This window comes from Carica papaya, chromosome 3 (genome assembly GCF_054855325.1).
Source record: "Carica papaya isolate Zhongbai chromosome 3, ASM5485532v1, whole genome shotgun sequence".
NCBI lineage: Eukaryota > Viridiplantae > Streptophyta > Magnoliopsida > Brassicales > Caricaceae > Carica > Carica papaya.
Window position 1 is genome coordinate 23,148,443 of NC_142311.1, and position 13,434 is coordinate 23,161,876.

At 29.9% G+C, this 13,434-nt stretch overlaps 1 pseudogene; it reads left to right on the forward strand.

The window, feature by feature from the left end:
* LOC148266850 (uncharacterized) overlaps positions 1 to 11,392 on the forward strand; it is a 29,604-nt pseudogene extending 18,212 nt beyond the window's left edge.
* The last annotated feature ends 2,042 nt before the right edge of the window (positions 11,393 to 13,434 follow it).

The following is a 13,434-nucleotide window of genomic DNA, read 5'->3' on the forward strand; positions in this document are numbered from 1 at the left end:
TGGTCTTCCATACCGGACGGGGTATGGAGATCTTATGTGTTTTGGCACCCATACCGGACGGGGTATGGGGACGGCCCGTTTCACCCTCATACCGGACGGGGTAATGAGGTTTATAGTTTTGGCGCCCACACCGGACGGGGTATGGGGACGGCCCTGGAATATGATTTCAAGTGTTAAGGGTTAACGGGTAGCGGGACCCCTATGGATCCCCATGGATACTAGTGGGCTGGTAAATGAGGAAAATATGTTGTGTAGCGATTGAATTACGAAAGGCTTGATAAGTATTATGTTATACAGTTTATATATGATTTCATGATGATGATGATGTTATTGCTTTCGTATATTGTTTTTATGAATTTCACCGAGGTAAGTGAATGGTAAAGGTTTTATTATTGATAAAAGGACTTGTTGTAAATTATGCTCCATTGGTCTTTTTGTGTTTTCTACCCACCTTTACCTCCGTGACGGTGAGATATCGTGATGTCTTTACTGGGCTAGTGCAACTCATTCCTTATTTAATCATTTCAGATCAGGAAGACATTGTTCCCGAGCCGGTTCTGCAGGAGGACGACGAAGGGAACGCCTAAAGACTCCATAGTCATATTCGTAGCTTTTACTTTCAAATTTCTCCTTTAGGTAGTTTGATCTTTTATATTTTGTGAGCACGTTTTTGGTTTTAGTGTAAGGGATGTTATTCAAATTTTGACTTCGCTTCCGCATTTGATATTTTTAATATACATTTCATTTTAAATTTCTGGGGCCGTTACAAGAGGAATTATGATGGGTTACATCACCTTGAACTATCGGCACTTTCAGGTTAGTTATTTTATTTAAGATATTTCCTTTCATTATTTTTTACTCCTACGATTTGCATTTAGGTGACAGATACTCCTGGCCTCCTAAAGATCTTGTGATGGTAAAGGAAAACTGCATGTTTATGGGTTTTGTCCCTTTGATTACTAGATCCACATATGGAATAAAGTTTAAATTTTTTAGTCAGGCAGCAGAAGTTCCCCTTCATGTCTTCTCTCCCTGCCTGTGCTTGTATATAGTATATGCATGTTTGTACGTGGACATTAGGATATATGGGGTAATTACTTAGAAGTACCATTTGTGCAATAACTCTTTCTATCTAACTGAAAAGGATCCCATGATCCGAAGGTGCTTTATTCGATACAAGATTTTGGGCATGCTCTTCAGAATGGTTTTTCCATCTTTCTGGTAATGTTTACACTTTACCCTTTGTCTCCACTAACAAAGGATAGGAATAATTTAGAGAAGTTAAATCTTGCTATAATCACACATCTGCCAACAGCAGTGCTATGTGTATGATCTATCTGGAGAATGCGGGACCTTACCTTCAAATCAGGTACCCCTATGATACAATATAACGTCTACAACATCATGGTCCCTATGCATACAGTATCATATTCAATTAAAAAAAAAGTGCATACAGTATTGGTGTATAGCCAGATGCACATACAAAAATGCATTTATTGTGACAGTTAGCCCTTATCACTAGTTCTAAGGATATTTGCTTATCAGTCTTCTTCATGTATTTTTCATAGAATCCCCCATCTGAGGATTTATTTTTCGCTGTTGCATATATTTTCTTAAAAAAATATTAATTTTGTGTCTGAATTTATGCGACCATGTTATAATTCAAGCCTGATGACAACAGGGATTCAAATTAACCTTTAATAATCACTAAAAACTAATTGGGTTTCATTTGGTTAAGAAGAAGCTTCTAGCCCTTACCTCCCATGCGCACTTTTCGAAGATTTGAGAGAAAGGAATAGGAAACTGTTTGAGGGCATTGTATCTAATGTTGCTAGCACAAGAGAGCACTAGTTTCACACCTTAAGTATATTTTATTCCTATGTCATTCCATCCTTGATAAAGTCTTAGGGGAGCTGGTTGATTTTTAAGCTAAGGCTCTTGTGTAACTTCTAGTTTCTTTATTTTGTAGCTTTTTTAAATGGATTGCACCTCTTTGGTGCTCTTTAACATTATCTTTTTTTCCTCTAAAAGAAGTTTGATAAGCCATTCGGGTTTATTTGGTCGAGTTTCTTTCTGCAATATATTGAATTTAAAGGTAGACTTTATCATGACATAAAAATATTATTTTATTACTTTGATCAATTTTCCCAATCAAATCTCTGACATGTGGCATTGGATCTTGCAGTTTGATATATCTAGAGAATTTAGGGAGAGGTTTCCTGATCCTCTGTGGCTTGATGTCGTCTCAAAATGTGATCTACTCACTATAAACACCTCATACTTTTTTTGACACAGAAGATGGAGATACTGGTCGTGTTGAAATGGCAAGGTACCAGAATATGGGACCTGATGGAGCAAGCCATGTATCAGTTAAGACTGCTGAAGGTCTCAATGAGGTTTGTACTAGTTAAAAGCTTAATTCTTTCCCCATTAACTTCGACCTTGCAATTAATGTTCAATGGTTTAGCACAAGTGTTTTTGCGAGATATTGGTCCGACTCACAATTTAACGGAAACGTAGAAGACAAACTTGCTAGTTCAAGTCACCATGCCACATTGCCTTGATCTTTGACCCTCTTAAAGATAAATGCAATACAAAAGCTCTTTTTTATTTTTTGTAATTAGAAAAATAATCTCTTTGTTATTAATGTGGTAACTGTGTATTAAAAAAATTCAATAACTAAATACTCATATTAGATGACTATCGAATTACTTGATTTTTGATTGTGCGCATCAAAATTTATCTAGTAAATTTATATAGTAAAGTCAATGAAATGCTAATATGAAGGTTATTCTTTTAATGAAATAAATAAATATTTTTTTATTGTGTTTAAATTAAAAATAGTATTTTTGGAAATTATCCTTAATACATTGATACTATCTAGGTATACATATCAAGATACCTGGATATTCAATACAATGATATTCTTGATTTCTCTTGAGTTAAGCTCCTGAACAACCATGTCAAAATGACTAATCATCAACAAATTCATTTTCAAAAATTTCTCTTCGTTTTTTGTCATCTCTTGTTGCAAGTGTACAGTTAGACTAATTTCTAACTTCTTCCATGCTGAGAAATTTATTTTTGGAAATTGTATATTTATTGACTATTGTAGTGTTAAGTATGTGTAGATATTGTATTAGTTAATTATTATAGTTATATATATTTCTAAAGTCATAATTAAAATACTAAGCAGTACAGAATAAGAAACATAAAATGTCTTTATCTTCAGAGGGAAGACAAGAAAAGATGATAGAATAAAAAATTGTGAAAAAAGTCTTTAATTAATTTTTACAGTATTTCTTTCCACTTCTCCTAGTGCTAATTTACATTAATGAATTAATAAAAGAAGACCTTGATTCAGTTTACTGATATTATTATGTTTATTTTTTTTTCTAAAATTTAAAGAGATAAAAATTTTATTTCTATTAAACAAAAATGAACTGAGGAAAAAGAAAGTAAAAAAATTTAATTCTCATTCCTGTGTTGGAATATTTAATTTATTTTCTTTAACAAAAAAGTGTGATGACAAAGATGGTGATGGAAAGTATAAAAATAGAAAAGAAGGAGAAGAATCTAGAGCATTGGGAAAAAGGAAGAAGAGGAAGAAGAAAGAATGGTGATGAATGAAGCAGATATATTTATCAAGTTGAATAAAATATTGAATAATTAAATCAATCTAAAGGAGGATGTTGGAAAAGTAAACTTAATTTAGTTTTGTTGGAAAATTAAGTTGGATTTAATGTTCTAAGAAAATTGAGTTGGATTTAATTTTATTGGGAAATTAAACTGTAATTAATTTTGTTGGAAAATTAAATTGGAATTAATCAATAATAAAGAAGGAGAAGGCTATAGGGAAACTTTGGTGTCTATATATAAAGCTTAGATAAAAGAGAAAAAGCATATCAAAATGTGAGGTGAAAAAGTTGAATAAGATTTATTAATTTCACCAAGTTAATGCGTAATGGATTTAGGTGTAAAATTGTCTTGCGAAGCATTGTAAAATTTGTGTTCTTTCATAAATAAAATTTTAAGTGTTTGTTGGATTATTAAATTCATTCACTCGGTAATTATAACAAAATTAAATTACCAACACCCCTTCATATTTGTCCACAGTTTATCAATTTTCCTCTCTATTTCTTCTTTGTTCAAACTTTCATGGAAGCGACAGAGCCAAATTCTGATGAACTGTGGATATATATGAAGGGTTGTTGGCAATTTAATTTTGTAATAACTGTCGAGAGAATAAATTTGATAATCAAACAAATACTTAAAATTTTATTAATAAAAGAATACAAATTTTATAATGCTCACAAGACAATTTCAAACCCAAATATGTTGTGCATTAACTTGTTGAATCTAACAAATCTTACACAACCTTTTCACCTCACACTCCAATATATTTCTTCTCTTCTACCGAAGCTCTATATATAGGCACCAAAGTGGCCCTATAGCCTTCTCCTTCTTTATTGTTGGTTAATTTCTGCTTAATTTTCCAACAAGACTAATTATAGTTTAATTTCCTAATAAAATTAAATCCAACTCAATTTTCTAACAATATTAACTCAAACGTAATTTTTCAACAAAATTAAATGAAGTTTACCTTTCCAACATCCTCTTTTAAATTTAATTTAATTATTCGTAGTATTTTCTTTAACTCGATAAATATATCTGCCTTATTCACCGTCATTTCTTCTTCTTTTGTCCGAAACCTCTAGATTCTTCTTCTTCTTTCCTATTTGTATACTTTTCATCACTATCTTTGTTGTCACACTTTTCTATTAAAGAAAATAAATTAAATATTCTAACATAGGAATGAGAATTAAATTTTCTTATTTTTTTTTCTTGTTCTTTTCATTTTAATAGAAATGAAATTTTTATCTCTTTCAATTTTAGCAAAAATACCTTATAATCAGTTATTAAATGATATTATGTCCAATAAACAAAATTGACATTATTTTTAAAAAATAATTTATTAATTAAAATATTCTTGGACCAATTTTTTTAATTTTATTTATTTTTAATTTTGTATTTCCTAGAAATAACTAATATATATAATAATAATACAAAGAAAAGAGAAAAAAAGTAAATATAATAATATCAGTAAACTGAATGAAGTTCTTTCTTTATTAATTCATTAATGTAAATTAGCAATGTTACACTAGGAGAAGTGGAAAGAAATACTGTAAAAAGTAATTAAAGATTTTTTTCACAATTTTTTATTCTATCAACTTTTCTTTTCTTCCCTCTGAAGATAGGACATTTTATGCTTCTTATTCTGTACTACTCAGTATTTTAATTATGATTATAAAAATATTATAACTATAATAATTAAGTAATATAATATCTACACATATATAACACTACAATAATTAATAAAAATACTATTTTCAAATGTTAAATATTAAATAAGATATTATTTTAAAAATATAAAATAGCATAAATAACGCTTAAGTATTTACTACACAAATATATTAAATAAATAAAATCCAAACCTTTCGTTATATCAATATTTATAGTATTACATGAACATTTAGTATGAAAACATTTATTTAGTAAAAGTGAAAGTTAAAGATCTTTTTTAAAAATTTCGTAGATTATATCTTGTTGCTAGAATCATATAGAGTAGACAAGAATTTTTTTTTCTTCAAATTTCATATTTTTGAATATTTATTATAATCGCATAAATATGATTATTTTAGTGCTATATGTGAATACTTTATTATATACTATATACATAAAATTTGTGTACAATTATACATTTTGAATGAAAATAATTTTAAAATTTTAAATGTAAATTGTAATAAAAAATTGAATCGATTTTTCAAAAGCTATACATGAAATTTCTAACTTGAAAATGATAAAAAACAAATTTTAGTTTTCACCGATGTCAAAGCACTTTGCATCTTATTCGTTTAGTTACAAAAATAGTTTTGAAACTCAAAATCATAACTAAAAATTGTCTCAAAAGACTCTAAATTAAAAATATAAGAGAGTTGGCCAAGTCTAAGATAAGAAAAATAATTACGAAAGAGTTTAAGTTCGAACTGAAGTAAAGATGAATGCAATGTGCAATTAGAATTCTCAAAGTTTGTAGTAGAATTTTCGGACTAGAAAGGTAAACAGAAATCGCCACAATTTTTTAGAACCAGCATGCGTAATTGATTAAGATGACAAGAAAGAATCCAAAATATCATATTTGAGTACAGAATAAATTAGTTTCTTCTGTCAGACTGAGAGTTCAAAAATGCTTCCAAATTTCTTAGGAAACTAGAAGTTGAGGAAGGGAACACCCTAATTATCTAGTAAATTGTAGCATACAACAGAGAACTCTAATCAGCTCTAAGGATAGGATCCATATATATATAACCTTTAAAAGCCTGAGAATTTGGTTATCATCCAGGAAATAGGTTATTGAGGCTGTTTTAATTGTGGAATTCCAATAAATTGCGAGTCATCATGAATCTCATCCCATAAACTGCTTTCTTCATGACAACAAGGAATCGTGTACTCTTGTTACAAAATGAGTTAGATCGAATTAGTCCACTCATAGTCAATCCCTTCAACCAATTGATCACTCGTTATTTTCGTCCCTCTTTTAACTTCTGATCCCATCCATATTAGTGTTCAACAATTTGTTCACTCTATCCTTTAGCTGCAAGATATAAAGATTTTAAATTGCTTAGCGTGGAAAAAGTTAGAATTTAGTCTAACCATACACTTACAACAAGAGATGACAAAAAACAAAGAAAAAATTATGAAAGTGAATATGTCAATAATTAGCCATTTTGACATTGTTGTTCAAGTGCTTAGCTCAAGAGAAATCAAGAATATTAGTGTATTGATGATGCATGTATCTTGATACGTGCACCTAGATAATATTAGTGTATTAAAGATAATTTACAAAAATACTTTTCTTAATTCAAGCACAACTACATGAATATTTTTTTATTTTATTAAAAGAATAACCTTGATATTAACATTTCATTAACTTTACTATATAAATATTGATGTGAATAGCCAAAAAGTCAAATAATTCAACAGTCATCTAATTTGATTATGTATTTATTGAATTTTTTAACATACAATTAACACATTATTAACTAAGAGATTATTTTTTAATTAAAAACAAAAAATAGAAAAGAGATTTTGTAATTGTATTTAACTTAAGAGGGTCAAAGATCAAGGTGATGTGGCATGGTGGCTTGAACTAGCAAGCATGTCTTTTATGTTTCTGTTAAATGGTGAGTCGAACCAATATCTCGCAGAAACGCTTGTGCTAAACCAAGGAACATTAATTGCAAGGTCAAAGTTAATGGGGCAAAGACTTAAGCTGTACAAATCTCATTGAGACCTTCTACAGTCTTAACTGATACATGGCTTGCTCCATCTAGTCCCATATTTTGGTACCTTTCCATTTCAACATGGTCAGTATCTCCATCTTATGTGTCAAATAAAGTATGAGGTGCTTGTAGTAAGTAGATCACATTTTGAGACAACATCAAGCCACAAATGATTAGGAAACCTCTCCCTAAGTTCTCTAGATATCTCAAATTACAAGATCCAATGCCACATATCAGAGATTTGATTGGGAAAAGTGATCAAAGCAATAAAATAATATTTTTCTATCATGATAGAGTTCACCTTTAAATCCAATATATTACAAAAAGAATGGAATGACATAGGAATAAAGTATACTCAAGGTGTAAAACTAGTGCTCTCTTATGTTAGTAACATTAGGTATAATGCCCTCAAACAATCTCCTATACCTTTCTCTCTAAATCGTCGAAAAAGTCGCATGGGGGAGTAAGGGCTAGAAGCTTCTTTTTAACCAAATGAAACCCAATTAGTTGTTAGTGATTATCAAAGGTTAATTTGCATCCTTGTTGTTGTCAAGCTTGAATTATAACATGGTGGCACAAATTCAGACATAAAATTAATATTTTCTTAGGAAAATATATGTAACAACAAAAAATAAATACTTAGATAACCATATTATGGCTTTATTGGAATGTGTTCTACTTCTACCTTCATTTGAGGATCATATATACTTTTACCTTCTCAGTGAGTGTCACTGGTTAGCACTTCATCTACTGCAGTCAACACAATTGTTAAAAGGAATGATCAACCTCTAATGGGGCTTAAAGTACAAAGGTTCAAAAGGTATGACCAGTTGTTCAAATATTTATTTCTTATATTCCTATTCTCTAGTGATCTTAGGGAAATAATTCTTTTAGAGATTCATTTAAATTTTTTGGGTATCTAAGAATTCTCCTCACTGTCTCCTTTAGAATTTAGTTTTCCACATCTCTGCTTTTTGTCCTGGGGCAAAACTTCTAACTCATAGTTGTACTTCTTATTCTTTTCTCTTATTAGTTTGATCCTTTCATTAGTACCTTAGGACACCATTAATATCTATTGCCATTCTTTGTGTTTAACTATGGTCATTGTTTGCTCATCATCTCTAATTGGCTTCGAAGTGAAGTGATAATTTCTTGATCTTAAATTTATCAAATTTTGACCTCTGGAGATCTTACCATCTCTGTTGCTTGCTAGAGTTTAGGAGTGTAGTTATATATTTCGTAAATTAATTGATAGATAAATGTAAAAGAAAATTAAAGAGATATATGATGAGAAGTTCAACGCACTATCTTTCGAAAAAGTCTATGTCCATAAAAGTTTCGACATAATAGAAATGAAATGGGAGATTGATGAAATGTGGAGAGATATGAAAGGGAAGAATTGAATTTTCTTGCTTTCTTTTTTCTTTTTTCTTGTTCTTTTTAGTTTAAATAGTTTTTGGAGTAGTAAAAATTTACGCTTTAGTCGCTTCATTTGAAGAAGAGTTTACAGTTTGGCAAATTAACATAAATGCAAAAAGAAAAAGGAAACCATACATCAAGCCCTGTATAGCAAGATTGAGAAAATAAAATGAAAAATAGTTGCTTTGAGGACAACAATTAATTTCTTTTGGGTAGAAATTTTTCACTAACTTCATTAATATTATATATTTACGCACAAATAATAATACAAATTTATAATTGCAATCACTATTTAGTTTAATTATTGGTACGTTTTTTTTTCTATAAGAGATTGTACGTTCTAATCGATAAATATTTTTTTGTGTGTCATTATTTGAAGGTTATTTATATAATATTAGTGTATATAATCAAGATTATTAATTTTTAATTACATGATTGATAAGTGTCGGTGATAACATATTCATATTTTATTTTGGCAGACAAATTAATTAAATAAATTAGTTTTAATTTTTTTATAGAGTTTAATTTTAAATTGAATATTTAAATTAATGTAGGAATTATCTTATTAATTTTTAATTACTTAGCTGATAACTGGTAATGAAGTATTTAATTTTTTTTATTTTAATAATAATTTATTTGATTGAAAAATAATGAATTTCAACAGTTAAATACGAACCAAATTTAGAAAATACATTAAAAATAATGGGATATTTTTACAATTAAATATCTGTTTAATTAAAATAAAACTAATTTCTAGTATGTTTTCATTAAATTAGATTTTTTATTTTTATAGTTTTTTTATTTTTTTAAAAAAATTTAAACTTATTATTTTAAAAAAATTAATTGACCTTGACTCAGATTTACTACCACAATTATATTTACTTTCCCCCTCATTTTCTTTGTATTTATTGTAAATAACAAATCTTATTTATGAAATCCCAACTTTTAGAAGGTCATATACATGTAACATTACAGAATAATTTATTTTTGATGTAAAAAAAATTGATTCAAAAATATTTTTAATAATAAAATAAAAAAAATAATGTCAAATTACAATCATCATAAGTTAATGTAAAAAGATCAGTGATATTATGTAAGAATTTCAACCTATAGTCTCGTAAAATGATAGTTTTGTTGTGCTGTGGTTTCTTTTTCTTTTCGTCTACTTATTCTCCATACTTCTAATATTTTGAGTTTTGTTTCTCCTTCATATCTCTCCATAGTTTATTATTATTTTTTCTGTCAAAACTTTCATTCACGTTGACTATCCAGAAAGATGGTGCATATGGATAAGTTGTTTCTCTTTAATTTTCTTTTCAAATTATTTATCTATGAGTTCATGAAATGTATCACTACACAGCTCAACTCTAGCAAGCGAGTAGTGATAGAAATATACCAATGACTAAGCAAAGTAGTGATTAGTGTTACGAACTTGTGTCACTATTTGTGAATATATATACATATATATATATAATGAAGTTAGTGAAAATTTTATGCGCAAAAAAAAGAAAAAAATTGACTGCTGTAAAGATCAAAATAGGCATCTTCCATTTTCTGATGTATTATAGGCTTGCCTTCTTCACACTTCATTTATCATTCTTTCTTGTTTGCTAATTATGTATTGAGCAGAGTTATTTACAGAACATGATATGCGATCCAAGTTCAGATTTGAGATAATAGCACCATGAACTTGAGTAGCAAACAAGTTCGAATGGAATGGTTTGATATTTTTTTTCCATTTTTCTCTTCTTCCTCGAGATTATCAACAGACAAATCCTCTGCATCATCTTGGTTCTTATTGCTGGAAGATTCTTTTTCTTCTTCTCCTTGTAATTTACAGATCTTTTTCTTCTAGAGTTTAAGATTTGCAGGATCCATGATTAATTACAATAAGCTCTCGAGACCTGACTTGCAATTCATCAAAGTTTATGGTCATCATCTCCTTGAATATTAATCTTAGAGTCTTCAATCTGATTGTTGCCATCTTTACTTGTTTCTTCTTGAGTCAACTCTGCCTCTGCAAGCTGTAGACAAGACCCTAGGTTTTTCATCAATTGAAGACTTGACGTCAATCTCATCATGTAAAGAGGCACTTATCGAAATATCCAGGTCTAAATCCTGCTCTCATCCATTCCTTTGAAATCTGAACTTATCTTTAGTCACTTAGTGCTACAAAAAAATTCTAAACAAATATAACATCATTAACCATCCAAATCGAGCAAGATTCTAAACAAAGAGAGATATTACAAATTTCTGTAACTTCTGGGGGACTAAAGTTAGAGGGCATTCTGAGAATGGAACATGAGGAATCTACTTGTAAATGCTAGAAGAGACAGGTCAGCAAATCTCAGGGAGAACGAGAAGATGGATCCTCCGGTAATAAGAATCAAGATGGTGATGCAGAAACATCTTCTGAATTATTTGAACTCCATCGGTTGCTTGAGTTGAGGAGTGCAGTGATGCATTCTGTGTGTTCATCGATGGATAAATTCAACGAAAAAAATAAAGAGGAGCCTAACACACTATCTTATGGGACAGTTCACGTGCATAAAATTCTCCACAGTGAAGAAACAGAGTGGAAAATTGATGAATTGCGGAGAGATGGTGACGACTCGAAAGGGAGGAACTGAATATATATATATATATATATATATATTATTTGTTTCTTTTTTGTTGTAGTTTTTTTTCAGTTGAATACAGTATGAGAAGTCTGCCATAGACAATCATAATAAAAAATGAAATGTCAAGAAGATAAGACTTTAAAAAAGCAGATAATAGATTAAACATTAATGAAAATAAATTAAAATATTTTATAATTAAATAATCTGTATTCATTAAAATAAAAATATTTTACAGTTTATAATAAATAAATAAAATTATTATTCTGAAAGTAGCTCAGGGGCACAACAATCCACTTTTATTCGTTTCACCATTTAATTCCTCCATGCAAAGTAGCTCAAGGGCATAATAACTGGGATGGTTAATAATGTTCACACCTTATTGCAAGTTTTTGTGGAAAATTATGGTTGTGCATCAACCTTAACAAGAGTGATCCTCTAGAGATTAATGTTGAGGATAGAATCATTTGATTAGATATAGGCTGTTGTCTTGGCCTGTCATTTATTGATGGATATCGTATCTACCAAAGATAAAAATCTTATTTTCTAATAATACTGAATTGTAGTAGTGGCAAACAGGGTTGATTCCATAGAGAATTAAGGATCACTTTTTCTCTTTTTAAGACTAGTTCTATCATAGTTTAAATAGGGGAGTTTCTTCTTCCGAATGGTATATATAACAAAGAGTATTTAATTTAAACTAGTTTAGACTTAAAGAAATAAAATCTTTCAATTGAATTGTAACTTAACCAATTATGTAAACATTACTAGTTAATGAAATTGGTACATTCCAATCATGCAATTGATCACTTATATTAAAAATAAAATTTATCAAAATGCATCGAATAAGTTTTAGTTACCGAAAATATTCTGATAGCCAATTACTCGTTAATTTTAAACTAGTCAGGAAATGTTAACTAACTGGTTCTCATTGATCAAACAACCCTGGGAACGTCCTTGAAATTTAATTTATCAATGGCCTTAAAAACTTGAAGGACCTGATTCAGATTGCCAGATTCATCTACCTGAATAAGTCAACCTGATTATCTATTTGCTTAGATAAAAACTAATTGCCACTAGGCCATTAGGCTCAAATGATTACGGATTTGAGCTGCCTCAGATGGCAGTATGTTCTTAGGTCACGCATCCAACAACCCTTGTTTAAATAGTTAGCAATAGCAAATATGTATATACATAGATAAATAAACAAATATTTCTATTCACATAAAGTTTAAATTAATTCAATTTGATATCACAATACATATTGGAATTTCACTAAATCAATTAACTGGGGAAAGTGAAAGCATCTAGCCACTCATGGTGAGTTTTCCAGAATAAAGTTTCTTTTGAGTAATGGAAAGAGGAAGGAGAAAAGGGCAGAAAAGTCACAGGCATTGCAATGTGCGGCGCGAGGAAGATCCTCCTGTTTTATACCGACGACTTCTTTTATAGCAAAAAGATGAGGGTTTCTTTTTGAGATTCTCCCCAATTATTTTGGCACTTACCTTGCTTTCCAAAATCATCTTTCCCTTGATTTTTTGTTGTCAATCTCAGTTATAGTGGGATTCTCTCTTTTGAATCTCAATAGTGAACCTTAGCCTTGTCCGAGGCATGAGTGAACAGGAACCAGTGTTTGTTGCTTATTGTTGGACCTAAGCCTTGGGTAAGGCTTACTCTTGGTCTGACAGCTTCTTCGCAAATTCTACCCCTCTTTATGCTGTTTTCCTTGATTTTTGCTCCCATCTTCTGTCCTGCATCAAAATGAATAGAATAACTCAAGCCAAATAGCAATTATTCTAATTAAACACATAAAAATAGACAATGAGGATGATGTTTTTACGCACTATCACCTATTTAGTCATTCCCCTAGAGGGTGAAGCCGAGAGTTAACACATTATAGGATCCTACTGTGAGTGGAGTTTCTTGGCAGCTTGGGTGTTAGAAGGGGAAGTTATTTTCTATTAGAGTTAGGGCTAGTCTTACTTAGGCTTGTTTTTTTACTATTCTCTTGTAATATCTCTCTTTTTTTAGGATCTTACTTGATTTGGGTTGAG